Source organism: Chrysemys picta, chromosome 9 (genome assembly GCF_011386835.1).
Source record: "Chrysemys picta bellii isolate R12L10 chromosome 9, ASM1138683v2, whole genome shotgun sequence".
Lineage (NCBI taxonomy): Eukaryota > Metazoa > Chordata > Testudines > Emydidae > Chrysemys > Chrysemys picta.
The window spans coordinates 97,152,495-97,180,478 of NC_088799.1; positions in this window are offsets into that span (position 1 = coordinate 97,152,495).

Genomic DNA, 27,984 nt, shown 5'->3' on the forward strand with positions numbered 1-27,984 from the left:
GAAAAGATGACTATGTCAACTCAAACTAGGAATCTTTTAGCTCACACCCACAACATCTACATAGTGGAGTTACAGTGCTGCACTTTGGGGCAAACTGCTATATGCACCCTCAAAATTTGAACTGCAGGGCAGTGCAGACAAGGCCTCAGTTACCATCTTCGAATGAAGCCAGAGCAGAGCAATGCATACATCTTTGGCGTGATTAGTAGAGACGTTGGGCCAGATACTCTGCTGGTGAAAATCAGCATACATTGAAGCCAATGAAGTGCCAGCAGTTTACACCGGCCAGGTAACCCATTATTATTTAATATTCAAATTACAATTGAGCCCAAAGGCTCCAAACACGATCTGAGTTTCATTGTGCTAAGTATAGTACCACAGACATAAAAACATGGTTCCTGCTGTGTAAAGCTTGTAGTGTAAGAAGCCACTCGATATTCTAAAGGTAGGGGGAGAGATATGCACTCAAATACATGCAGCTTTTATACAAATGCATGCATTTTCCATTATTTTATTATTATAAATGTAAGTACCAGTATCCACACTTGTTCCTCCATCTGCTATTATTAGTTGGCTGATTTCTTATGGATAATGTAGCAGAAGTGGTTCTTCAGAAGATTTGAGGGAGAGCAGGGAAGGGTCCTACAGATCAATTGTAAGAGGGAGCACGGATAACATTGAAATCAGCATGTTTGCCTTCCATTTATATCCCCCAAACAGCGGCATAGTCTCATATACTAGCTACCTGGGCATGCCGTACATGAGTAGTCTTATATCAAGAAGAGGTAATTCTGACAGTAGTATCACAGAGCAAGCAAACTAACATGCCAAACACGGCAGCCCAAAGCATTCCCGAAGGTCACTACTTTAGAGGATGGTATTCCTAGGAATAGCATCAATCCTTCCCAAAGTCTTTGGCAGATAGCAAAATACTCACTGCCTACCCAAACCTTTCAGAACCTTAGAAAGAATGGGTCAGATTGTGCTCACTGATACACCTGGACAATAGCTGATGATTGCTATGATAGCTCTGTGGGAGAGGCGGGAGAGGAATTTATCTATTTCTGGGAAGAATTTGGTCCAATATGTTTTTAGATTAATAAACAGATGCAAAAATACAAATGCCAGTCAAGGTCACTGTCAGTGAATTAAATTACATATATAGAAATAATAGTTATTTACCTGGAAAATATGGCTTGCAAAGGTGTAACTCAAATAAATAAATTTACTCACAGGAGCAGATTCTAAATGACAAGAGACAAAAACAAACTACAGGACAGATACTTAGCTGTAGTAAATTGGCATAACTCTATTGACATCAATGGATCTGGGTGGATTTATGCCATCCGAGAGTCTGGCTCAACTTGCTTGAAATTGGCAGTTCTAGATTCCCAATTCTTCCGAAAAAGAAAGACCCATCCCTTTTTAAAATGGCTCTGAAACGCATAGAAACGACTTATCAACTCCAGTGAAAAGATACTAAAATAGATCCTTGAAAGCTAGAGTATAATGAGCTGAATGGCCTTGTGAAAGTTATTGCCAAGAAATATCTGATTTAGAAGAGGCAAATACGCGCTCAGAATTCAGAAGCTTCTTGTTGATTCATGACTTGGATAAAAAATATTTTATCAAGCTCAAGAATTTGGCAGTTCTGACATAAAGGTCACTCAAGCACAATATAGGCAGCAAATCAAATAACAAAAATGTATAAATTATTAAAAAAAGAACAATTTTATCCATCATTTCCCAGCATCTTTGAATTACAGCTGCAAATGCTCATTCTGTGATGTTTAAACAATATTTTCACCCACTCGTGACACCAAAATGAGCTGTCACTCACAGTAAATTGCACAGATCTGCATAACAGGGAAGAGTCCTCCTTTCTCACTAGCTTTGATCAAAAGTAAAAGAGTTAACAATGTTGACATTTAAAATATTATCACATGACCCAGGACACCTCACTAAACTGAATGGGGCAATTCACAGCTCCCAAAACTATCGTCATTACAAAACACCACTTATCTACTTATTTCTGCTTGCAGTCCCTTAAAGATTTTGTACCCAAATAATGGGCATTTTAGAAATCATTGCAGACAGATGACACTGTACCATTGCCAACAGAGTGAAGTATTATTGAGAGTTTCCCATCATCATCATCTTCTCGTTTTGTCTCTGGCGTTTAGGGCAGTGACAAAGCTCCTCCACTCCTGTCTGTTTCTGGTAAGTCTTTCAATGGTTCCCCAGTTGTGCCCCAGGTTTTTCAATTCGACTTCCACAGCTCTTCACCATGTTGTTTTCGGGCAACCGCATTTTTGCTTTCCATCAGGTGTCCATCTGATTGCTACTCTGGTGACGGAATCAGTTTCCATCCGAAGCACATGGCCAATCCATCTCCAACGCCTCCTGGCATAGATGGTGCTCATATCCTCTTGGCTGCACTGTGTCAATAGATCTTGGTTTGAGATTGTTCAGGGCCAAAAGATATGGAGGATTTTTCTGAGGCAGGTTGTATGGAATGAAGACAGTTTGGACCTGTCATACTTTCTCAGTCCCAAGCATTCTGCACGATAAAGTAATGTTGAAAGTACACAGCTCTGATAAATCTTGAGTTTGGTTTTGGTGTTGTCTTTTGATGATTTCCAGACTGTATTTAAGCTCCTGAAGGTGTTCCTGGCTTTATTGATTTTGTTCTGGATGTCCTGGCTTGTTCCTGGATGTCCGGCTGATGATGCTACCCAAGTATATGAATGTTTCTACATTGGTGAGAAGATAGTCCTCTATCCATACTGGTGATGGTGAGGCAATATTAAAGGTCATGACATCTGCCCTACTGCGACTGATTTTCAGTTCAATTTGCTGGCTGAATGCGTTGAGTCGAGTTGTTTTTTCTTGTATATGGTGTTGGGTATGTGCTAGGAGAGCGACAGCATCTGCGAAGTCTAGGTCTTCAAGGAATGAAAAGGGTGTCCATTTAATGCCTCTTAGCATGTCTTCTGCTGTACGCTGCATTATCCAGTCGATGGCAATGTGGAAGCGGATTGCAGACATGACATACCGCTAACATACTCCTGTTTTGACTTCAAAACTGAGCTCACTGTGATCAACACTGCATGTAAAGTTGAAATAAAACAACTATATATCGGCTCGATGGGTCATCAATAGTTTAGGGACAGCTCAATAATTCCAATGGGTTGTTTTTATTATTATTAAGCAGCTGTTTCTCTCCTTGCTGCTATCTAGATCACTCATCTTCATTTTCAGTCTGCAGAGTTATCAAAAAGATTTATAAAAATAAAGTAAGGAACATACTGACATGATGGAAAGAGACAAGAGAATAGATCTAAATTTATACATGTGATAAAATAAAAACAAATGCATGGTTATTTCTGATACGGTGTATTTTGATTTTAAATAACAAGAAAATATGTGACAGTTGATTGTATTGTGACCATCCAAAACCTCAACTCAGCATAGAGAGGAGGTGGATGGGTCTTGACACTACTTTTCACACCACTTTGGGGGACTGGGCCTGAGGTGCCTCAAGGTGCTTTCTGCTGTGTGTCGGTGTATGTCACCTCAGAGCAGACCCACTCAGTCAAACCACCGGGAGCAAAGTTTTGTTCTGTAAGGAATCATAGACCAGGATGACAGTCCAGCAGCCTCCTCTTTGCTTGCCTCGTGCTCCCAGCTTCAGTGCTAAAATGTCCGGCTGCAAGGGCAGAGGGTACTTCCTGGCAGGAACCAGTTCTCCCAACTTGCAGCAGATTGGACCCCACGACGTGTTGTTCCCACTGCTGCTGCGGAAGCACATTGGACCACTTTGGGCTACACAGAAAGCAGAAAAATAGTGCAATGATGGGTTCCAATTGACCTTATGTGAATCCTGGGATATTAGAAATGCCCGTTTCTATTGGCTAATTCAAAGCTGAGTCTGTGGTAGGTTTTAACCCACAATGCGTGCAGTCAGTGGGTGAGGAGAAGGCTCTCCGAGAGAGCAATCAAAGCCTAAAGCGGACACTGATGTGGAGACACAGGCAATTTCTGAATCCCAAATAAATGATTAACCAGATTTGGGCTGTCCTGGCACTTGCAAAAATTCTCCTCCAGTCAAGACCGAACCTAATGAAAAAAACAGCCACCAGTAAAGCCAGGCCCCTTGGAATCTCCTGCTTTCTGGCTATCTACGAACCCATATCAACCCTATCTACTAATGGCAGCAGAATTAGATCCCTTTGGCCATTCCCCCTCAACTACAATCTTCCATGACCACATCTGTGCTCTGAACATCAGAGACTGTCTCTCTCCTTCACCATGGGCCCATTCCAAAGTCCACTGAAGTCCATGTAAGACCGCCGGTTGACTTCCACGGGCTTTGGATCAGGCCCATCTCCTGCAGAGCTGCTTATTTCTGTAATCCGGTTTCTGAAAGAGAATTCCAAAATACCATACGACTCATTGTGATTTCCCCTTGTTTCCCCCCAGAGTACAGCTGTCCTCTCCCAGGCTAGGCCTGCATCCTGGGCCCTGAAGAGAAATCAAACTGAACAGCCTTTTATTCCACTTCCAATTTGGAAGATAAAGGGGTAAAAAATAACACACCAACAGGTTTCCAGCCCTTGTCCCAGTTGCAGCAATGTCTGTAGCTGTTGAGGGATCTTTTCTCTCACAGATGTTACACTGCTACTTTAGGGCATAGTGCATAATGTTTTCTTTTGTTTTGGTTAATGCTTATTATTAATGTATGTAACATGTGGCAGCGTGTTATAAATTCAATTAAATGTTAATATACACATCTGCTCAACTTTGCGTGCATACTGATACATCAGGTTGAGAGGTAAAAATGTTACCCTTCAAGTGGTTTTTTTTTCCCCTCCCCAAGGAGAAAGAGAGAGAGAGAAAGGAGCCTGGTATACTGGACAGTAGATGGCTACAAAGATCTCTAAGTTATTGACACTTGAAAAGAGTTAGATCAAAACAAATGACATGAAAGACAACAGCTAAAACATTCCCTGCTAGGCCCAGAATATGTATCTCTATTTAAAGCATAAGTGACAACCACCAAAAGAAAATGCGATGGGTCGCACAGTTGCTACAGCAGCATGTGGGAACAGCAGAGTGAAGCAGACCTGTGGACATGAATAGAAATACCTGCTATCTGCTGGGACCTGAGGTCATGCCCAAATTGTCAAGCTGGGACAGCATTCTCAGACATGCCCACAGGTGCAGGTCATTCATGGAAGAGCTGCTAAGAGAGTAACTGCTGGAGAAGGCATGAAAAGGATAGTATCACCAACAGCGGCAGAGGTAGCAAAACAACCAGCATAAATCCTGGGCTTTTAATCATAGGGTATTTATTAAAAAATATCCCAAAGCTGCTCAAATAAATCACCAGTTTGTTCAAACATTCAAAACAATTTAAGAAAAGAAAGTTGCATATATTTAAAATTATGGAGAGGTTTTCTACACGTTCAACCTTCTTTGGGGGATACTTTGGGCTATTAGACACAAGATAGTCCTGTGAACCAGAGAACTGTAAAGACCCCGGACAGAATGGGTGGGAGTGGTTACCCTTCTGTGGCTTTGCCTATCAGTGGTTCTCAAACTGTGGGTCGGGACCTCAAAGTGGGTCAGGACCCCATTTTAATGGTGTTGCCAGGGCTGGCATTAGACTTGCTGAGGCCCAGGGTCAAAGCCCCACCCAAGGGCTTCAGTCATGGGCAGCAGCGCTCAGGCTTTGACTTCAGCCCTGGTTTGCAGGGCTTAGGCTACAGGCCCCCCGCCCAGGGCTGAAGCCCTTGGGCTTCAGCTTTGGCCCCCCTGCCTCGGGTGGTGGGACTTGGGTTTTGGCTTTGGCCCCCATGCCTGTGGTGACGGGGTTTGGGTGGGCTCAGGCTTTGGCCCTCCCTCCTGGGGTTGTGTAGTAATTTTTGTCAGAAAGGGGTCATGGTGCAATGAAGTTTGAGAACCCTGTGTTAGAGTCTCTGGAGAAAATGGGCTTTGTTCTACCACCTAACAAAACCAGGCACCCTCCTCTTAGTAGAGATAATGGGTCAGAGAGGGCTTCCACAACACATTATTTGGTACTGATTGGCAATAGCAAAGTACAACTTGGATTAGTAGTTGCTACTGAATGATGTGTACACACTAGCTGGCTAGGTGGCTGGGCAACAACAATTTACACCCGGCTGAAGACCTAGCTCCATGGTGTGCATGAAAGCATACTAGCCATGTCTATATGAGTGCTACGGGAAATAGTGCTCTCCTGTTACGGGAACAGTTGTAGGAGAGGGAAGGAAGTGACTGAACTGGTGGTCTTCAGAAAGAACAGGTAATGTACAATAATATGCACCAGAAAAAAATGGTACATGGATGATTGGAAGTCTGTGAGCATGGCTTGTGGTGCTGAAGAGGAAGGGCCTCAGATTCATGGGTTTGACAGAGGATGATGTTGGAAACACCATCTCAACTATTCCACTGCCTGATTCCTGGGAGGCAGGAATGGATGGGGTCAGCGGTGTCACTCTGATGTTGAGGCGTGGAGTTTGGTGAAGAAGTTGGAATGTCTTGAATTAATAGGATTAAAAACCATGCAATTACTAGGATTACTCAGTCTCTGCAATTTAATAGGATTTTTTCTTATCAAGCCTGAGCTTACACAATATGAGGCCCTGCATGTGTCCGTGTTTTTAATTTGTAATATTCTTACACTGGTGCCTCATGTGCCCTCACTCCAGGCAGCACCCAATCTCATATGTACAAGGTGGCTTCTTTGAAACCCTAGCTCTTAATCATTTTAATCAGATATTTCCTAGCTCCTCTGAATAAAAATGAATACAGCAGTGTGGTATATTTTCATTTCAATGTCCTAAATGTAATCGATCTCTTCGTTGAACGGAATTCTCCAGGTATATATATACACATGAAATATGTTTACTGAAACAAATGTTCTACTGAGCCCGTAATACCACGTTCCTTCCAACATTAAAATTTGCACTTATGATTGCTCTGTTTCTTGGCCTTAGTAATTTCCAATCCATTAAGCCGCAGTACTTTTCTCTTTTCTACAAGTATTTCACTTGAGTATTAACCTTTGTGACTGGCCACAATCTATTAAACATATATTTCGTTGTAATATATTTACCCATGCTGTCAGATACCTCTTTCTTAGAGATAGAAAGGAAACCAATGAAACTCACTTTGGCATATTTGCTGGCATTTCTACCTCTTAACCTCTCCCAAGCTACACACGGCCTTCTTCCTGTTCTTAGTCTCAGAGATGAAACTCTAGCATCAGCAGGGTTAGATTCATGTATGCAAGAGCAAACTTTGGCCCCTTATTTACACTATCTCCTATGCCAACTCTTTTAGAGAAATTCCTTTTGTTTTCAATTACCATAATAATAAGCTACTTCTTGTGGGCCATAATTAGGACTGTTTTAAAGAATAAAATCTTAATGTTAAAAAACATTTTTTAGAAATTTAAATCTTTTTTTATATAAAACGATCTTTTTAAATTTAAATTTACATTTTACTAAATCTTTACTTTTTTCCCCATTTTATAGTCTTCAATAGCTAAACTGTATGGTTTGTACTTCCTTCTCTAAATTAGGCTCTTAATTGTTACTAGAATTTCAAATTTTACATGGGAGATTTTTTTCTGCTAATAAGTTTCAGGCTTAAAATGCTCATCTGTGCTGAACAGGCCTCATCATCATCCTTAGAGTCAGAACAACACAAACTCAAACACAACATGGATACGCAAATAGCCTATGCTGGATTTGCGAACAATATCACTTTCTGGTATATTGAACTTGAACAAGTCAAGAAAGCAGAAATGCCTCTAACAAGTCTATCCTCCTTCATCAAGGCTTGCCATTTGAAGTCCGTGGAACTTGTGATCCGAGTCACTCAGGTGCTTTTGAACATTCCACCCTCAGGTGTCTAAACAGGGACCCGAGAGCTTAATTTTAGGCTCCCATTTTCAAAAATTTTGGCTTAGGAACATAAAAAAAGTTCACAATAACGTTCTGCGGTATTGAAAGTCTAGATAACTTTTTGTTGTTCAAATGGAAACAAATTTGTTGTGGACACATGGAATTAAGTGGCAGGCTGCAACTTTTATTAATCTTTAACAAAGGGGAGGAATATTACATGTCCATCACCCATGCTCTCCTACACCAGGCATTTAATTGGTCCTGGGGGTGGTGGTGGTGATAGGACTCCTTACCATATAACCCATAACGTGGGGTAGGGTCTCGTCAGCCTACCCACCAGGACTTAGCTCTCTCTGAGTCCTAGCACCCTCCCTTCTGTCAAGGGGATGGGTTACAGCAGGGTGGGGATCTTGGATCATGAGGGCCACAAGGTCTGACTTTGGCCCACATAGGCCACAAGGTTTCACACTATCACCAAAATGTCAGGTCTTTTACCTCGGGTAATGATTCGTATTATTCTCTTAACCATGCTGGAAACTGGCCGCAAGTTGAAACGAATAAACACCACCATTTGAGTACCTCAGTTAGGTACTAAGAGCATGTTTACTTAACTCATTCTGGCTTGAAGATGCTGTGAGGAAGGCAAAAATCTCCCTGGTCCCCTTCTGCCAATTAGCCCACGAAAGAAAAAAATCCTTCATGACCCCGAAAACAGGCAATTGGCTAAACCTACAGAATATGTCAGAGTGGATTCCCATTCCTAGTTTGAGTGAGTAGGGTGGGCTGCTGTAACAGAGCCAACAGAGGCTCCACATGGCCTCTGGGCTGGGCTAAATCTTAGGAGATGGGAAATGCTGGCGAATCAGCACCCCTCTCCCCCAACTGGCCAATGGATGCCAGAGACATCCAGGGGGAGGAACTACCTATTGTCACTTGTTCTCCCTTCTTGGCTACAGGGACTGACCCCCTTTCACCACTGGCTCCATCAAATTCCCCCACACGTTGATGCTGGTGAGTGGCATTTGGTTTGAAGTAGCAAAGATATTATGCCACTAAGATAGTGGTTCCCAAACTTGTTCTGCCGCTTGTGCAGGGAAAGCCCCTGGCGGGCCAGGCCGGTTTGTTTACCTGCCGCATCCGCAGGTTCGGCTGATCGCGGCTCCCAGTGGCCGCGGTTCGCTGCTCCAGGCCAATGGGAGCTGCTAGAAGCGGCACGGGCCGAGGGACGTACTGGCCGCCGCTTCCAGCAGCTCCCATTAACCCAGAGCAGCGATCCGCGGCCAGTGGGAGCCGCGATTGGCCCATCCTGCGGACGCGGCAGGTAAACAAACCAGACCGGCCCGCCAGGGGCTTTCCCTGAAAAAGCAGCGGAACAAGTTTGGGAACCACTGCACTCAGAGATACATTTTTAATAAAAAATACAATTTTAGCCCCCAATGCTACAAACACAAGCCTTATGTATTTGCTTAACTTTAAGCACATGAGTAATTGCACTGAAGTCAATGAGACTATTTGCCAGAATTAAGTTTGGTACACAATTAAGTGTTTGCAGGACCAGGGCCTTAGTCTGCAATATTTCATGTTTTGCTTATAGCAGTTTTGTAAAATTCAAATGAGAAAACCCACCAAGAGTGGCATTTAAGATTATATATACAATTCAGTTTGTTATACATTTCTAATACAAAATTACAGTAGCACAAATTTGAAATTAGTTTTTACAAATCTCAACCTAATTTAAAATGATTTTTTTTAAAGTGATTTAAATCAGCTTCATTTAAAATCACTCTAGCCTGTTTGTAAGGCTTTGCTATAACTTGAAACCCACCTGAGACATTAGCTTTATCAAGTAAGCCCCTTGTACACATTATCCTAGGTGCTCAGGGATTCCACAGGGTGCTAGGTGAATTGCTAGGGAATCTAACCATCCGCTGTTAATCCTTACAGAACATTTTCTACCCAAGTGATTAGTGTAGCAATGATCAGTGCTGAAGGTCTACCTGCCTTTCCCTGCTGAGTTTGTGGGGGATGCATCATAAATTCTGCCAACTTTTCCCACAGTATTTATGCCATGTAGTCATAGGAACATACAACACTGAGCAGCTGCTTCCTGGTGCTGCATCCCTGCATAAACATGCTCTCCCCAAACCTCTCTAGCTAGGTTCTTAAGTCCTTTTCCTACCATCATAGTAGCTGAATGCCTTAAACCCTGGAGAGCCAACCCTATGGTGTTTGCATGGAGTACCTCCTGTGGTCTCATGGAACCATTACTTCACCCACCTCAATTGTGTGTTGGTTCCTTCCAAATCGTATCTCCTCTCCTTTCCTCCTCTCCGTGTGCTGTGTAACAGAGGGAAGCACCTGGGTGTTGGATTTCAACTGGCTATTTTTACTCTTTGATAAAGGGTGCATTCTCTCATAGAAAATTCTTTTCCACTTAAAAGAATGCCGCTGGTTTGGGGCGAGGCGGGACGTGGAGGAGGGGGGAAAGCACCAGCATCTCCTTAAGAGCCTATTTGACCTCAGCAATAACAACAAAACAATACTGGAAATCAAGGTTAACTTATTGGCAAGGCTGAATGGCACAGGATCAGGGTTTGTTATGACTTTAACAGAAAGGGGAAGGGATCCAAACTATATATAAACACCTATTAAAACAAAGTGTGTTTGATATTTTCTTCTTTGACACATTCAGGCTCTGAACTGAAGCAGATTATGTAGGCGGATTATGTAGGTTAAAAACCACAGTGTCAGGCTCTGAACATTTCTAATGATATTAACGAATCAATGGGCGGTCCCTACCCTGAGCTCTCAGCCCAGCACCCCTGGGGTTTATCTTTGTTAAGAACCAACAAAACATAAATCTCAACCTAAACTTCACTTGTTTTTCCACAGGATAATTGAAGACTTGAGTCAGCAGTACGTGGAGAGTTGTAGACGGGCTGAACATTCCTGCTCAGAATTTAGCGGAGGCTCAGCAAAAGCCCGGATCATGCCCAGCAGCGGGTGTTATAGCTGACCTGGGGTGTTCCAAGGGTTTTTTGCCTTCAGCAAAAATAGCCTGAAGGTGGTGAAATGGGCAGTGGTGGACTGGGCGTAGGAGCACAGCATCCATTTTGCTCTACAAAAGCTACTTCAGTGCTATTCACTCTCACAACTTGATCCTGATCCTCATGATATTTAGGGTTTTTCTGAACATCTCAGCCCATGGAGTCATCTGATTATTTGAGAATCTTCGCATTTATTTAAAATCAAACACAAACAAAATACACCCCAAGTTTCTAGCTTGTACGATTGTGGGAGGGAAAAGCCTGACATCACAAACTCTAAAGGCTCAAAAGATAGAAAATAATAAGAATCTGACATTTATTATTATTATTTAATCTTATGGGCTTTAGACAGATCATTTCATTTGGTGAGTGGAGGAGCGAGATTATGACTTTTGAGCACTTGCAGGTTGGCAGGACAGTACTTTTAAGTTTTACTCTTCAGTAACTCCATGGTCACTCCATGGATCTGTGTGCTCACTGGCAGGACGGGCATTCTGGAAAGCACAGCAAAAAACCCAGCTTGGAGAGCAAGTATGTTTATCCTGAGTCTGAGACCTGACAGGGAAAAAAAAAAAACTCCTGCAAGGTCTTTCCAAATGTATCCACACATAGTATTCTGACCGTCTGTCACCATGCCTTAAGGTGCAGCTTGTTTTCCTTTACGAGTACCTTAGTAACCACAGAAGGAATGCATGAGTCCCTGGAATGCAGAGCAAAAGATGTCTCCTGGAGGAAATTTGAACCTCAAGAATCAGCATTTCTGACTGAGCAGATCCTTGCCCTAGTGTGCAAGAAGCACACACAGAGAGAATAAACTAATAAAGGAACCCCTGACTTGGGCTTCCTGCCGCTTTAAAACTTTTGCCATAAACTTCAAATCAGCAAAATGGCTGATTACCTTGACTCAGTTGGTATGATTGGGAGCAGCTAAGCATTATGTTCAGCATACTTGGCAGGGGCTTACAGGTAACTTCTGCTAGCCACAGGCACTGTCACACCTCTTCAGGATCAAGTCCTTCCTCCCTGCCTTGCTCTGCCTTAGTAAGTGAAAATACAAACATGTTTGCGTGGTAAACCAGATTGTGAGTATGAGGTAGGAAAGGCTGACAGCATCTTGGGTAAGATATCCTGCCCCCACAGTCAACTCATTTCCCAAAATCATTTCCTATTTTCGTGATAAAACAAGGACTCTGTCAAGAAAAAAATAAAATCTCAGCCAACACTATAAATAATGAAGCATTGCATTCAAGTGGTGCCGCACACGAGGGTGGCATGAAGAACACATTCAGCCTTGTTTACAAGAGAAGGAGGTAGGCAAAGAAATATCACCTTGTTATAGCTGCACAATGTTTCTCTGTATTTGCCCCTGAAAGTTTTTATTTCCGCAATGCGCATTTCAATGTGCTCCTAAAATACAATTGCGGCAATAGATAAATCCATCCTGCAGATGTGTGCTTACTTGGAAAAAAAAAAGTCTAACGTACTATTGGCACTTTAAAATTTTCCCTTTTGATGTATATTAGATTATATTATATCACTATAAATAATGGCATCCTAAAATTCAGTTATTGTTCTTCTCATGTGTATCTGATTGAAAACCCTAACTTGAAAATTGAGTTTTCCGGATTATTTGTAAGTAGATCCAAAGCAAATCAGCACTGCTTCATGCTTTTTGCCGACCGATAAATTGAATCGACTTGAGCAGAAACACATTAAAATGTAACATGAGAAGAATATTGGAAAAGAGTGGCATGATAATTACCACAGACACATTATATTGACCCTGCTATTAGTTTTTTATGTCACAGGCAAAACTGAGAGGGAAGTTCATTAGAGAAAATGCAGACTTATTTTTAGATATTACAATAATTTTGTACTTATCTAGAGCATGGCAAAGTTACATAAATTGTATGCATTCGAGACTTACTGTTTAGATGGTTAAAGCCCAGGACGGGCAACAGAAATAGACTGGTTCCTAGTAGTTATGAGAATAAAAATTTCACTTTAGCACTTGAGCTTCATACCTTAAAAGTTTCCAAATTTGCACTAATTAGATGTTTTCATCTCGCTATGGAGTCAATGGAAAGGTTCAATAGTCTTTGGATCAGAGCCTATCTGCAGTATGTCGTATACTTCTAGGAATGTATATGGAATACTGCAAAGACAAAGGTAACAATATTTACTAGAGCTGGTAGAATAGCAGGAAAAAAGTTTGTAACTATATCATTCAAAAATTTAATTAAATAATAGATTTGATGAGTAGTAGAAAAAAAATCAGTGAAATTAATCAAATAGCTTATTCACTATACAGTATTTAACAGCAGTATGTCAAGTTATCGAAGGCAACTGAGAAGTATTTTTTTTAATATAAACTCTGTAGCTAGCTTGCCCAGAACATCGAAAATTAGTCGTCAGGAATATTTTTTCCTTAATGAAACATCAAGTAAAATGCTATTGACTGGATTAAAACTTTTGGAAAACTTTGAAGATCTCCATCTATAAAAGATTTGGAAATCCGTTATATTGGGAAATTACTGTTCTGAAAATGATAGCTGTGAAAATATCATAGCACCATCTAATACAGATTAATTGACAAACAGATGCATCTTTCTACAGGTAACCACTTATTTTTAGGCATGTGAAAAGCATATGAAAACTGGAGGTGCAGAAAGCTGTCTGCCAGAAATTCAGTCTTGTGTAGTCTTTGGGAAAATGTGCACACCCACTGCTATTCACCTGCTAGGCTCAAGATGAAAAACATTTTTTATGCTTTGATCTGTTTTAGAGCATGCATTGAAAGACAGAATGTGTAACTTTAGAACACTAAAGCAAGAATACAAGTCCACCTTCCAGGAACTCACCCCATCATCAGGTCATGACCTGAACACTGCTGCCAATACTGGACTCTGGCAGTTGAATACAATAGTATGAATGATAGCACTGGTGCTTCTACCAAGTAGTCTGCTGGAAGCCACTTTAAGATGTTTTGTGGCTGCAGAGTTCAAGGAGCTGGAAAGATCAGCAGGAATGTGGAAGCAAATTCAACTTCTCTCTCAACTGGCCCGCAAACCAACCAATAAATTGTATGCTGGAATTTTGGGTGGTACTGGCCAATGATAAGCCAAATACAGAAAAATTACAGTTATTGACCAGAAAGAGATAAACAGGTCACTCTGCCACACCTCCAACAAGCTTTCTATAGAAAGCCACTTTGAATTTAGTAAGGATGAAACCAATAGAGTTTGGCAGCAATTTAATAGCTTTTACTCTAAAAATGTACATTATTTAATTGAGAATCACCTTCTTTCCACAGGTTTTCGAGCCATCCTATGACATTCTGTTGTAGAGATTTCCAGGGAGATGTTTAGAAGTGCAGAGAGTTGGCCTAATTCTGCCTACATTGAAGTCAATTGTAAAACTCCAGTTGACGTCAATGAAAGCAAAGTTTGGTTAACACTGAGCATTTCCCCAAATCGAATACAGTTTTATACTGTGGTCATTAGGATGGTACAAAAAGACCTGCAGAAAGATTAATAGGCTCTTCACTAAATTATATAAGATCAAAGGGTAGTGCATTGGCTAATGTAAATCTAACCTGTCTCTATTTATATACGGGAGAGATTCCAGAAGACTGGAAAAGGGCAAATATAGTGCTCATATAGTGCCCATCTATAAAAAGGGAATTAAAAACAACCCAGGAAACTACAGACCAGTTAGTTTAACTTCTGTGCCAGGGAAGATAATAGAGCAAGTAATTAAGGAAATCATCGCAAACACTTGGAAGGTGGTAAGGTGATAGCGAATAGCCAGCATGGATTTGTAAAGAACAAATCATCAAACCAATCTGATAGCTTTCTTTGATAGGATAACGAGTCTTGTGGATAAGGGTGAAGCTGTGGATGTGGTATACCTAGACTTTAGTAAGGCATTTGATACGGTCTCGCATTATATTCTTATCGATAAACTAGGCAAATACAGTTTAGATGGGGCTACTATAAAGTGGGTGCATAACTGGCTGGATAACTGTATTCAGAGAGTTGTTATTAATGGTTCCCAATCCTGCTGGAAAGGTATAACAAGTGGGGTTCCGCAGGGGCCTGTTTTGGGATCGGCTCTGTTCAATATCTTCATTAATGACTTAGATATTGGCATAGAAAGTACGCTTATTAAGTTTGCAGATGATAACAAACTGGGAGGGATTGCAACCGCTTTGGAGGACAGGGTCATAATTTAAAATTATCTGGACAAATTAGAGAAATGGTCTGAGGTAAACAGGATGAAGTTTAACAAAGACAAATGCCCAAAGTGCTCCACTTAGGAAGGAAAAATCAGTTTCACACATACCGAATGGGAAGAGACTGTCTAGGAAGAAGTACGGCAGAAAGGGATCTAGGGGTTATAGTGGACCACAAGCTAAATATGAGTCAACAGTGTGATGCAAAAAAAGCAAATATGATTCTGGGATGTATTAACAGGTGTGTTGTGAGCAAGACACGAGAAGTCATTTTTCCACTCTACTCTGCACTGGTTAGGCCTCAACTGGAGTATTGTGTCCAGTTCTGGGCACCGCATTTCAAGAAAGATGTGGAGAAATTGGAGAGGGTCCAGAGAAGAGCAACATGAATGATTAAAGGTCTACAAAACATGATCTATAAAGGAAGGCTGAAAGAATTGGGTTTGTTTAGTTTGGAAAAGAGAAGACTGAGAGGGGACATGATAGCAGTTTTCAGGTTTCTAAAGGGTGTCATAAGGAGGAGGGAGAAAACTTGTTCACCTTAGCCTCTAAGGATAGAACAAGAAGCAATGAGTTTAAACTGCAGCAAGGAAGGTTTAGGTTGGACATTAGGAAAAAGTTCCTAACTGTCAGGGTGGTTAAACACTGGCATAAATTGCCTAGGGAGGTTGTGGAATCTCCATCTCTGGAGATATTTAAGAGTAGGTTAGATAAATGTCTATCAGGGACGGTCTAGACAGTATTTGGTCCTGCCATGAGGGCAGGGGACTGGACTCGATGACCTCTCGAGGTCCCTTCCAGTTCTAGAATCTATGAATCTATATGCCCTTCCTCTCCCCCCCCCCCCCCACAGTACCAGGTTATCTGAACACAACAGAAATTGGTGTTTAATAATTAGTTGATTTTTGTCTTGACAGGCATGTTGTCATTGATACTGGGTCTATATATAATTTGTTAGACAATGTACACCATTCACATAAATGTAGTTGATCCTAGACTGATATATTTTGATAGATGATATATATAGGAGAATCAGTAGGTAGTGATTTTTAGTTAACATCTTTACATTTAATTCAGCAGGTGATACTCCTGACTCAGCAGCTGACAGATCTGGTTCAGTGGCTGATATATCGAATTAATTAGGTTTATAGAGCTGTTTCAATAGATAATTTTTTCCACTTAGTGATTAATTATTTTTCAATTTCTAATTTATGTGTTTGGATATGAACATATCAAAGCCATCAGTCAGCATATATATTTCAGTGTCCGATGCTGTGTAAACCTCTCCATTAATACATATTACACTCGATTATTATAATCATATACTCTGTTCACACTTGTTTTTAATTTTGAACTGAATGGTTCATCGTTCCTTTCAACTCTAAACACTACTCATGCTAATTGTATTAATGAATGAAAATTGAAGTGTATCTGGCCTGATCCAATACTCACTGAAGTCAGTATACACACGACCGATAATGTAAACGGCCACGTTTTGTAACATCAAGGCTAGGTTTTTGTAAGTTAGACACAGAATGGTGTATATCCATGCATTGTGTCCAAATACCCACTGTGCCTTAACAAATCTAGCTAAGCACACACACAGGATGAATTAGGCACTTTATTGATCTTGTCCATGCACAAATACTTTATTTGCACATTGGGTCTGTATGTAACAAATCACATCTGCCTAACCTTAAAAATCAGGCCAAGGTTTCTCAGGCAGAGATGCCAATATTATATGTCTAGCAGTCTGTCTTGTTTATCTCCTTTATATAACTCTGTACAATCAATCCATATATGGTCTAAATGTACTTGGTTCTGCATCAGCACAAATGAAGGGACTAGACAATTTCTAGAGGTTCCTTCTAGCCCTACATTTCTATGATTCTATTAGGTGAGTTTAATTTTTATTGACAAATAATTCATATTAGTTCTAGTAGCACCAACATTTAAAAATTAGGATGATTAAGAAATCCAGACATTTATAGGATATTACATTGGTCCAAAGAAACAGTGATTAAAAACAGAAAAGTCGTCTTCAAAAAATAGAATTTCCCACCTAACAAAAATAAATAAAATAACTTACTATTAAGAATATCAGCCTAATTTTTAGTCTTGAGATTCTAGAAATCATTATTTCTCAATGTGAGGCATCATTTAAAATCAAATACATGGTGCATAGTGTTTAACAGTATTATCAAAAAAGCACAAATAAATACACTCCCGGTCTCTTGTCATATACAACCGGAAAAACTGCAGAGTAAAAAAGGATCTGGGTTAAAAGCAAGGCAAGGACACTCTTTGAGCTGTAAATATTAATGGATTGAACAATCTTGCCATTATGTAGACAAATCTTTTACATATAGCAGAGAGGACAGATGTCAGAAAAATGCCTTGAGTCCAAGTAATGGATCTTAATCATGTTTTGCCCGGTTTTTGACAGTAGCCACTGTTAAACATTTATATCCACCCATTTTAAGGCAAAGCATTGTGTATCAGGTGACATTTTGATGCCATGTCATAAAAGAGAAAATTTTAGTAATAAAAATCGAATGAACCTTCTTTTATTCTTGTAATTATTGATTTGTCTCGCTAGCCTCCAGTATCAAGTAATACTCTCAAAGTTAAGATCGTTGTCAAACATGCAGACTCAAGATTCACTTTCTTTGTTAAATTCAATAGCGTTTTTTATTCACTGCTCAGCATATAACAGTGATGTCTTTATTTTTATCACCCTCCCCACCCTTATATTGCTTCATCTTCTAGCTAGTCATTTGCTGTATAATAAAGAACAATGTCAAATGTAATGAATTCCTGGTAGCTAGGTACCTTTTTATTAGCTCTCTTAACCTTTTCTTCCCTAATTAAAATGCCTTTTCAAATAATAGTTTGCTGTATTTTAACTGTACTTTAGAAAACAAGATGTTGCATGATTGGTATTTTATGTTATAGATGATCAGCACTCCTAATTAGCATATCCTCCCCAAGCATCCACAAATTCAAAAGGCAGGCCAACATCTTTGTCCAATACTGCATAAAGAGTGGGGGATAATTTCTGGGTCATATTCTGCCCCATCAAATAGTTCAGCTGGAATACTTTATACAAGCTCATTGCTGGAAGGAAGGGATGGCTTAGTAAATATACAGAATGCACGTTATGGGGGTCCATATGAGTTTTCTGCAGATACTATGGCACGCAGCATTATTAGGTCTCTCCCTTTCTCTCTCTCTCAGAAAACCGTGGTAGGATTATCCATTAGAGCAAATGCCTACATCCATATGCTTAGGCAGAATACCGAACCAGACTTCATTGATTACACACACACACACACACACACACACACAGAGGCACCAGCCCTGGTTGTGGAGCCCCATGTGCAAGTTGTTCCTTGTTTTCATTTGTGTATTTCTTACCGGTCTGGCGGGCAGCTCAGAATTCAGATGCAATAGATACTGAATGGTTGTATCTGAAGTTGGACACCAGCCACATTCTCTTTCCAAGTCCCAAAGCTCTAACACATGGTGTTTATCACCACTGCTCTGACCCCAATTCTTATGTGGACAAACCTGAGTTTCCTCCCTTACTGTAGCTCCCGTAGCGTGTAGCTGATGTAGTGAGGTGGAAAGCATGTGGTGGTCACAGGTAATCAGATCCTGGTGCAGTTACAGCTTTAAAGATAAAGTTGGAATGGGCTCAACTTGCAAGGTACACAGGGCAGGCCCAAGAACAATGGTGGGATATGTGGTCTACCTACTGATTCTCTGCCAGCTGTAGTTGCTGAGTAGTCTTCAGGGTCAGTCCTTGGTAGACCACGTAGCAACCATGTAACCTGACGAAGACTAGTGCCCGGATAACGGTGGTTATATCTCCATCTAATATAAATGAGTTCAGTCTCTTGGCTTGTTGGAGATAATAAAAGGCTGTCTATTTCTGCATCGAAAGCACCCACGAGAAGTGATTCATTCAGTAAATCCTTGCCTTTTCAAATTTGTGTGTATCTGTTGCGCCACTGCTTATCATAACTGCAAGTTTCGTTTTGAGTAGCACACGAGTCACTAGGAAATCCAAGCCTGTTCTACACTGTGGTGTTTTATGAAATCTAGATTGAGCCCCACTGTTGAACATTTTTAATTCCGGGATCCAGATTTTCTTTTTACCAGCATTTGATCATCTGTCTAGGTTTTATATCTCACTTATCCCTGTAGTATCTGAACACTTGATTCTGGAATACAGAACAGAACGATATAGTTCACAATGTATTTACCTTACACGCAACAGAATATCGCCACGGCTATTTAAATGACTTGATCAGACAGCAGAGAGGCAGGAAAATCAGTACGTTGCATTGCGTCACATATTTCTGTTTTAAGAATGCTGCTGGCCACTATATCACGGGTCACAAGCTCCCAAAAGGCAGACCCGCAGATGACTGATCCCAGTCAGACTGTTGGATAATGATGGCTAATACACAGGATACTGTAGCGCAAGTCCCACTCTCAGAAGTTCAACCTCAAGACTGGTAAGGGTATGAGGGGGATGCTTGAAGGGATGCCATCAGAGACCAGAAAGGAACAGAGATACAGCTAACCTTATAACTGTGCCAAGATCCTAAAATCTTTGTATGATGTTGACATGCAAAGTTCTAGGTACATTCTAAGTGCCATTACAACAGGCTCTGCACTCTCCATGAAAACCTATTAATATTAATGAAAACTACAAGCATTCTTCAAAGAGACTATAATACTTATTTTCTGTACATATGTATAGTTCCTCACCGCTATAATAAACTAATTTAGATAATTATTACAGTAATTCTCTTCAGCAGTTGAATTTTTAATGTGGATTTCAGTTTGTACTGCCAAATGAAAACCCAAAATAACATTAAAATACTCTGCACTTTCTAAAACACCTCTAGTCTATGAATTAACTATAGTCCAATGAAGTGTGACTATCTGGCAGATCAAGAGTTCGGGAGAGGACATGCTAATCTTCCACAATGGGATGTGGTATAAGAACTTTTTGGCTTCTCTCAAGCCCTGTGAGGAGAGATATAAATTTACTAAGAGACAGAGGCAGGCATAGAGCTGGGAGGAGTAAGGTTCCAAGAAGGATTTTGATATTTTGCAGTTTGGTTTCCTTTCGATTTGGTACAAAAGCCAACAAACTTTGAGATTCTCAGTGAAAAGGAATGGAGTCCCAGCTTGAGGGTAATCTGCCTTGGTAGGCTGCCTTGGGACCACAGATCCTGGAAGTTCTAAAGTCCCTGACTCTGAGGCAATTTGGCTGCGGGGTTGCCCCAGAGCTGTGGAGCACGAGCTGCCAAGGAACTTGGAGCGTGGGAGCCAGGACTTACAGGCGCCTATCTCCCTATCAGCCACCAGGTGGTCTGCTGAGGATATGGCAGCTTGGAAGCCAGGGGTGCTGTTGAGGAGGCTGGTTTACATCAAAACTTTTCTGATCTCACACCCTCGCCATGAAACGTTTAGATTACAACAAAAACACCAAATCGGATGGAAAAACCTTTTGTTAGAATTTTTCCAACCAGCTCTTGTTAGGAGTCTTGCTCAAACTGGCAAAAGGACAGCAAATAATTTATTTTCACGCCTAACCAAAACAAGTCTTGATCCTGCCTCCCACTACGTAGAGTGCATGTCCTAGAGAAATTCACTACTGTGCTTGCCTACAAAATACAGTGCCCGGGATTTGAGTGGTGAGCACTATAAATCTTAGAAAAAAAGGATCAAGCCCACACTGTTTACTTGCAGATTTTACTTTATTAGTGCATAAATAATGGGGGGCGGGTGTAATATCAGACTTGGTGTTAGAACTATAGATTTGAAATGTAGGCCACAAGCAGGGACTGGAGATTTTATCCTTTGGTTCTGATTTTACAGTCCTTGCTCAGGCAAATCACCCATTGCCTTCAATAGATCGAATCTGTTTCAGACTTTTATGAATTGAAATGCAAGATTATCTGAGTGCTGTAAAATAAATTCAGCATTTACTAGGATACCTTCATTGAACTCTTCAAACAGAACTTAGTGTTTATCAGCCCTGGAGAATGAAGTCCTGTTTAGCCACAGAAAATTGACAGTATGTTCAGCCGTGCAAGCTTCATCACTCTGAGTAGCTGATGTGTCTCACTTCTAACCTTGGAAAATATCTGATAGTTCTGCCATCTGTGACATGAACATGTGGGCTCAGATTCCCTGATTCACCCAAATGACGTTAGTTATAGACTAGAGAGGATGGCACAAAACGTTTTTTTTCAGTTCCGCAAATCCTGCGGCTAACAAAATGTGAGTTTAGCTCCTGGTGCAAATTAGAGCAGACACGGGGTTGCTCTAGTCTAGGTTATACTCAATTGCCCCACAAGGGGGTCATGCCAGCAATTGAGAATTGCTGGAGTACAGCAGTTTCCTTACTCCTCTTTTCCTAGCCATACCTCTGTGATGTGGCATAGTGCCACTAATAAAATGGCACTGCATCCCCAAAGGCTCTCTCTTGCAAAGCCTTCTGGCCAATTTGCACTGTTGGGGAGGCACAAAGCAGCTGTTTCATAGGGCTGAGTTGGGGCCTTGTTCTCTAGGAATTGGCCGAAGAATCACAAACTCACTTCTTAGAGGTCACACGAATGTCATCACATGGCAAATTTGTTGGCATTACTGATTGCCTTTTGACAATGGAACAAAAATCCTAGAAATTATCACTTTTGTATTAGTTCCTGGCTATCAGTTTTAATAAAACCATTTATTAGGAAATTCCCCACTGCCCCAAACTAAACAGATCATTAGTTCTTTTCCTCATTGCAGCTTTAAATTAACCAGTAATAGCAATTTAATTTCACTCTAAAACACTTTTATTAAGGGAGTATGGCTGGGTTTCCTTGAATTGACACATTTTCAAACAGATAGATGATAATTTAAAATTCTTTGGATGCTTGACAGATATCAATCTGCATGCTTCACAGCAAGCCTAGTTGTTAGGGGAAATTAAATTCCTGTACAGGGACTTCTCCCTTCCTCACTGGTATGTGAGTAGATTGCATTGTCAAGCTGGTGCTGATTCTGGGAACGGATTATGAAATCCTTACCTAAACTCCCATAAACTAATAATGCTTCTCACTTGGGGACTAGATCCGCCATTACCAAAGTCCATGAGAGTCTTATATTGGAAGCATGCCTGGCATAGCAGCTTTCTAATCAGGACATTGAAGTGTGTTACAAAGGTGGGGAAGATTTGTTGCACACATTTTGCTCATGTGAAAATATTTGCCCAGATAATGTAATGAGTTAGCAACAGATCTGAGAACAGAACTCAGCTCCCAGAAAACTGTTTTATCGCAGTATTTGAATTTTGTGAGGTTAGTTATTTTCTTAATCACATGACTCCAGGAACTGAGGCTTTGTGAGAATCTCAAATTTCCTTTAAAAAACAATGTTCCTAGCCCTCATGGTAGTTGAGAAAAGCTTGAAACCAAAAATCTTAAAGGTTCAAACACCAGAAGGCAAATTAAAAGAACCCAAATATATTGGATTTTTAAAAAAATCTCATTCTTTTTAAACCAATCTCATGATTTGGGAGGCCTGACTCATGATTCTTGAACTCTTTGGGTTACAATGCTGCTAACCATTAGGTAATTCTGGCTCCCTCGGTCTGTGGGAATTTTTGCCAGAGTAACGATTGCATATCTTGGTCCCTAGTGTTCATTTTCCTGCCATTCCTTAGAGTCCATTTTAAACCTGCCCCGTAGGAATAAAGCTAAAGGGTTATGGAAAGAAAGAATAAAGATCAAAATATTGTGACTACATTTGTGAATATTTATATTACTGCTACTGAACTGAGTCAAGTTGTATCTATTTCTAAGGCACAATAATTTACTCATTAATCTGAAAATAATCCATTTCTAGAATGGATCATTTATCTTTATGTAGGATAAGGGCATGGTCATTCATAAGGGACTGGTATTTGACAACGTATTTCATTATCTTGCTTTACAATTAGATGGCATTACCATAGTCACTACTTAAAGTTGTCCATGCAATACAAGCACTTTGTTCACTGACCTTTCTATAGGTGAACTATGGGAATTACCAATCCTGTGTGTTCTGAATACAGGGCCCAGTTCTTCTTTTAGTTAAATTGTATAAATCTGGACAATTTCACTGGTATCAATGGAGTTACTTTGGATTTACACTTCTGTAACTGAATGAAAGATTTGGCCCATAATCATTTTATTGCCGCCATGTACATGCCCACTTAATCTTTACTGAAAATAGTAAGCTAGATTTTCTGGCCCATTAACATTGATTTGTGCTGCTCCAGTGGCAAAACGAAATGTAAAGTCTGCTTAACTGGCCGGTGCAGGATTCCCTTTGCACTGGTTAATCTGCCATTGGCATATCACTGACTCCTGGAAACAGGGAGTGAAATCCTGGCCTCATTGAAATCATGACAAAACTCCCACTGACACCGACTACCATGGAGACAGGGACCAGCCCAATGTATGCCATGTATATTCAAAGCACAAGTTTTCTGTTCCCTAATGTTCATTCCACTCCTTGTCTACATTCGCCACTATTCTCACAGTATCCGATTGTAATGTTTTCATAGTTCATGCAAGGTACTTTTAATGTGTTTAAATTCATGGCCCTAAACTACACGGACACTACAAAATTGAAAAGCTATTACCTGAGACAAGATTACCATTCATATATAGGGCTCTATATAGCATATAAGATTTGCAACTACAGTTAATATTGGGAGTTATTGTTCACAAGACAGCTGTAAGACCCAAAACATTTTCCTCACAGTTTTAGGAATCTGATTTGAGAAATGAGGAAAGTCTTCATTTTCTCCTACGTATTTTTGGTAGGAGAACATTTGACTTTGCTGTTTTCCTAGATCACAAAGGAAACAACATTTGACATCTTTTGGTGTGTTTCTTTAATGGAAGGTTACAGTACCTCGCCCTTTAGAATATACACTTTACCATAATGCAAACATCACACTGCTTGTGGCACCTTTAAGACTAACAGAAGTATTGGGAGCATAAGCTTTCGTGGGTAAGAACCTCACTTCTTCAGATGCACTTCTCACTTCTCCTTGCATCTGAAGAAGTGAGGTTCTTACCCACGAAAGCTTATGCTCCCAATACTTCTGTTAGTCTTAAAGGTGCCACAGGACCCTCTGTTGCTTTTTACAGACTCAGACTAACACGGCTACCCCTCGGATACATCACACTGCTTGTCTTTCTTTAGCTACAAAACTATTTTCATTTCTTCTAGTGTGATGTGTGTCAACGCTATAAAGGATGACAATGAATGCAAAATAGGCTTGTTAATGCTTTCTACAAGGACTCTCAGTTTAGCGAGCCTGAATTCCACTCTAAGCAAAAGAGTAAATTGCATTCTAAATAACGGGAGTTGAGAGGAATGGAGATAAATTGCTAGTGAATATCCCTATAGTGTTCAGATATTCTTGTCTCTTCACCAACATGTCTCGTACGATTTGCCCATTCTGAATATGAATCAGAAGCAATCTGGTTGAGTATTATTTTAGCATATTAATACTCATAACACTGTACATCCTTTAGTTTGCTAAGCAGTTAAGTAAGGTTTGGTCTACACTACAGAGTCAGGTTGACATAAGGCAGCTTATGTTGACCTAACCATGCCAGTATCCAAACTACAGCCATGCTCCCACCAATGTAAGGGTACGTCGGGGATTGATTTATCGTGTCTAGCGTAGATGCGATAAATCGATCCCCAATCACTCTGCCATCGACTCTGGAACTCCACCACAGCGAGAGACAGAAGCAGAGTCGACGGAGGAGTGGCGGCCATCGATCCCGTGCCGCGAGGACGCGAAGTAAGTGATTCCAAGTCGATCTAAGATGCGTCGACTTCAGCTACGCTATTCTCGTAGCTGAAGTTGCGTATCTTAGATCGATCCCCCCCCCAGTGTAGACCAGGCCTAAGTGCCCTACTACACCGACATCATAACTCCACCTCCACAAGAGGAGGGGTAGGGCTTATGTTGGTGTAGTTAGAGTGACGCAGTGTCCGTTTAGATACTGCGTTCCTTACATCAGCTGTTAGCTGTCTTATCAATTTAAATAGACAAGAAAGCTGGCTCCTAGCTCCCGAGCTAGGCTGCTGCCAGGTTGCTGCTCCAAGCCGGGCTGCCCCCCAGGCTCCTGGCTTGGGCTGCCACCTGGGCTCCCCAGCTCACCACCAGGAGCACAATAGCTGACCAGATTCCAGGTGCGGATCTCCCTGCCAGAGGCTAGAAACCCTGGGAGGCTGCCCCTCCACCCCACTCCCAGCTGGGAGGTGAGGAGGCCCACCCCTTGTCTGATAGTCTTGTAGATGGAATCAAAGACACCATAACTGTCCTATTTGGGGAAAGAGACAAAATTAGTCAACATGAGCGGACACTGATGTTGCTGCTGTTAAAATCTGATCCCATTTTCTAGAAGTCAAAATAATACACAAACAGAACAGCAAAGACAAAAACCCCAGGGTCTCTGGTGTTGACTTTAACTTGCAACCTCACCACTGGAAAAACAGACCCAGCACATAGGCTTATCAGCCACTCCGAGACCTGGGAAACTTGTACAGCATCAGGCTGGTTAGAGCATTGCTTTTAGCTGCTTCTTTCTGTCACAAGTTCCAGCAACGTTTCAAAATATACAGTCTTGTCTGGCTAAGCCAGACTCTTATTAGACAGAAGGAAAAAAGGCGAGAGATAGGGAAGAGAAGAAATAACGTACTGAAAGAGAAGGCTACACGTAGGGGGAGGAAAGAAAAAGTCTCACATCCCAGGTGGTGGTTGAAATTCATCCAGAGTTGTTAGAAGTGACAATATCATCTGGGTTCCTTTCTCCAGTCCAGTCTGATCAGGACACCACTCAGGATCAGGACCACAAAGACCTGGGGTCCCAGGAGATGGTGGGGGTGGCACCCATGATGATGTAGCTCACTCCAGTAGACAATTTTTCTCCCAAAATCTCTCTCTCTCTCTTTTATTTATTTATTTATTTAAGTCCCACATTTTTCTTCTTTGCCAGGCATGATCTTAACATACTTCTTGAGTTGTGTCAGGAGGCTTTTTGTCTTTGGACTAATTCAGTCTGTGTCTTATTTGCACCTTTCTCAATCAACACTGGTTATAGGTTATTGTGACATTTTATGAAGTTACCCTCACTTTTTACAGTTGGGCTCACAGTTAGGGTAAACGTGTAGGCCCGATTATCACAACCATTCTCTTCCCCTCCAACCCTATCCTGCAGAAGAGTTTCCTTCAATGTTCAGTGAAAGGTTTACTGGCCCCAAAAGTTTGACAAACCTTGATTGGTTTTATTTCCACGTTTGGACCTAACAGAGTTTTTTTCCTTGTCTTCAGGTTTTGTTGGGAAGAGTTTGCACAGCTCTTGCTGACATATCTTCAATTATTTAAAGTACTTTTTTGCTCACTGCTCCCCAGAAGTCCTTAATAAAACAGAATATATATATGCTGAACAACTCAAACATTTCCCCATAGCAATAAAGTGTATACCCTCTTATGTATTTGAGTACACTACACACTGCAACATTCCATGGTGGTGTAGAATATCTAACAACTTGTGTTGAAATATGCTGTCTAGATTGCAAATCCCTTCTCACACAGTCTTATTGTAGACAAAATAGGGCTCTTATGTGATGCTGCAGACATAAATTCAGATATATGTTATGTTTAGAAAGTTGGATGTTAATAATTTTACAGTAATGTCCTTCAATCATCTGAAAGCTTCTGTGATCTGTATTCTTTATTTTCAATAACTTTAAGATATGGTATGTGATCAGCAGTACGATTTATAAAAGGATTTGTATTTAAAAGGAGCAATTTCAGTAGATTACCATTCCCAACCAGGTATACTTCACTAAAACTTGATCCATCAATACCAAGGGTTCTCAAACTGGGAGTCGGGACCCCTCAGATTATTACATTGGGGGGGGGGGTCGCGAGTTGTCAGCCTCCACCCGGCTTTGCCTCCAGCATTTATAATGGTATTAAATACAGTGGACCCTCGCTAGAACGCAGGGTTTGGGATCCATGTGCGGTCCTGCGTTAACACAGGGACCGTGTTATAGTGGGGACTGCGTTACCATGGATTCCAATTAAGGTAATTAAATTTGGGGTCCATGCGCGGTCCCGCGCTACAAGCAAATTCGCGCTATATAGACACACGTTCTAGAGAGGATCCGCTGTATATAACAAAAGTGTTTTTAATTTATAAGGGCGGGGGGGTTGCACTCAGAGGCTTGCTATGTGAAAGGGGTCACCAGTACAAAAGTTTGAGAACCACTGATCAATACCCAGGACTGTGCTAAAACGTAAGAACATAAAAGCATTTTGCCCCCTAACTCACAACGAAATCAAGGGCAGTTTATGGTCCAGATCCTCAGAGATAGTTAGGCATGTAATACCCATTGATTTAATTGCAAGTAGATGCCTAAATGCCTTTGAGAATCTGGGTCATAGAGCCTGAACAAAAAGGCCTATTGCAGTCATTTGAAAGACACCCATTGGTTTCATTGAGCTTTATATCAGGACCATAATGGAAAATGCCACATTCTTTTAATGCCACATGCTCTAGACATGAGGCCTATGGTACAGTCCATTATACTTGGGCCACTCAGCTGGGCAGATCTCTGTGACAGACAATCATCTGGAAGTGCTAAGGGAAGATCAAGTGTTTTCAAAAAGTTCAGATAAAGACAT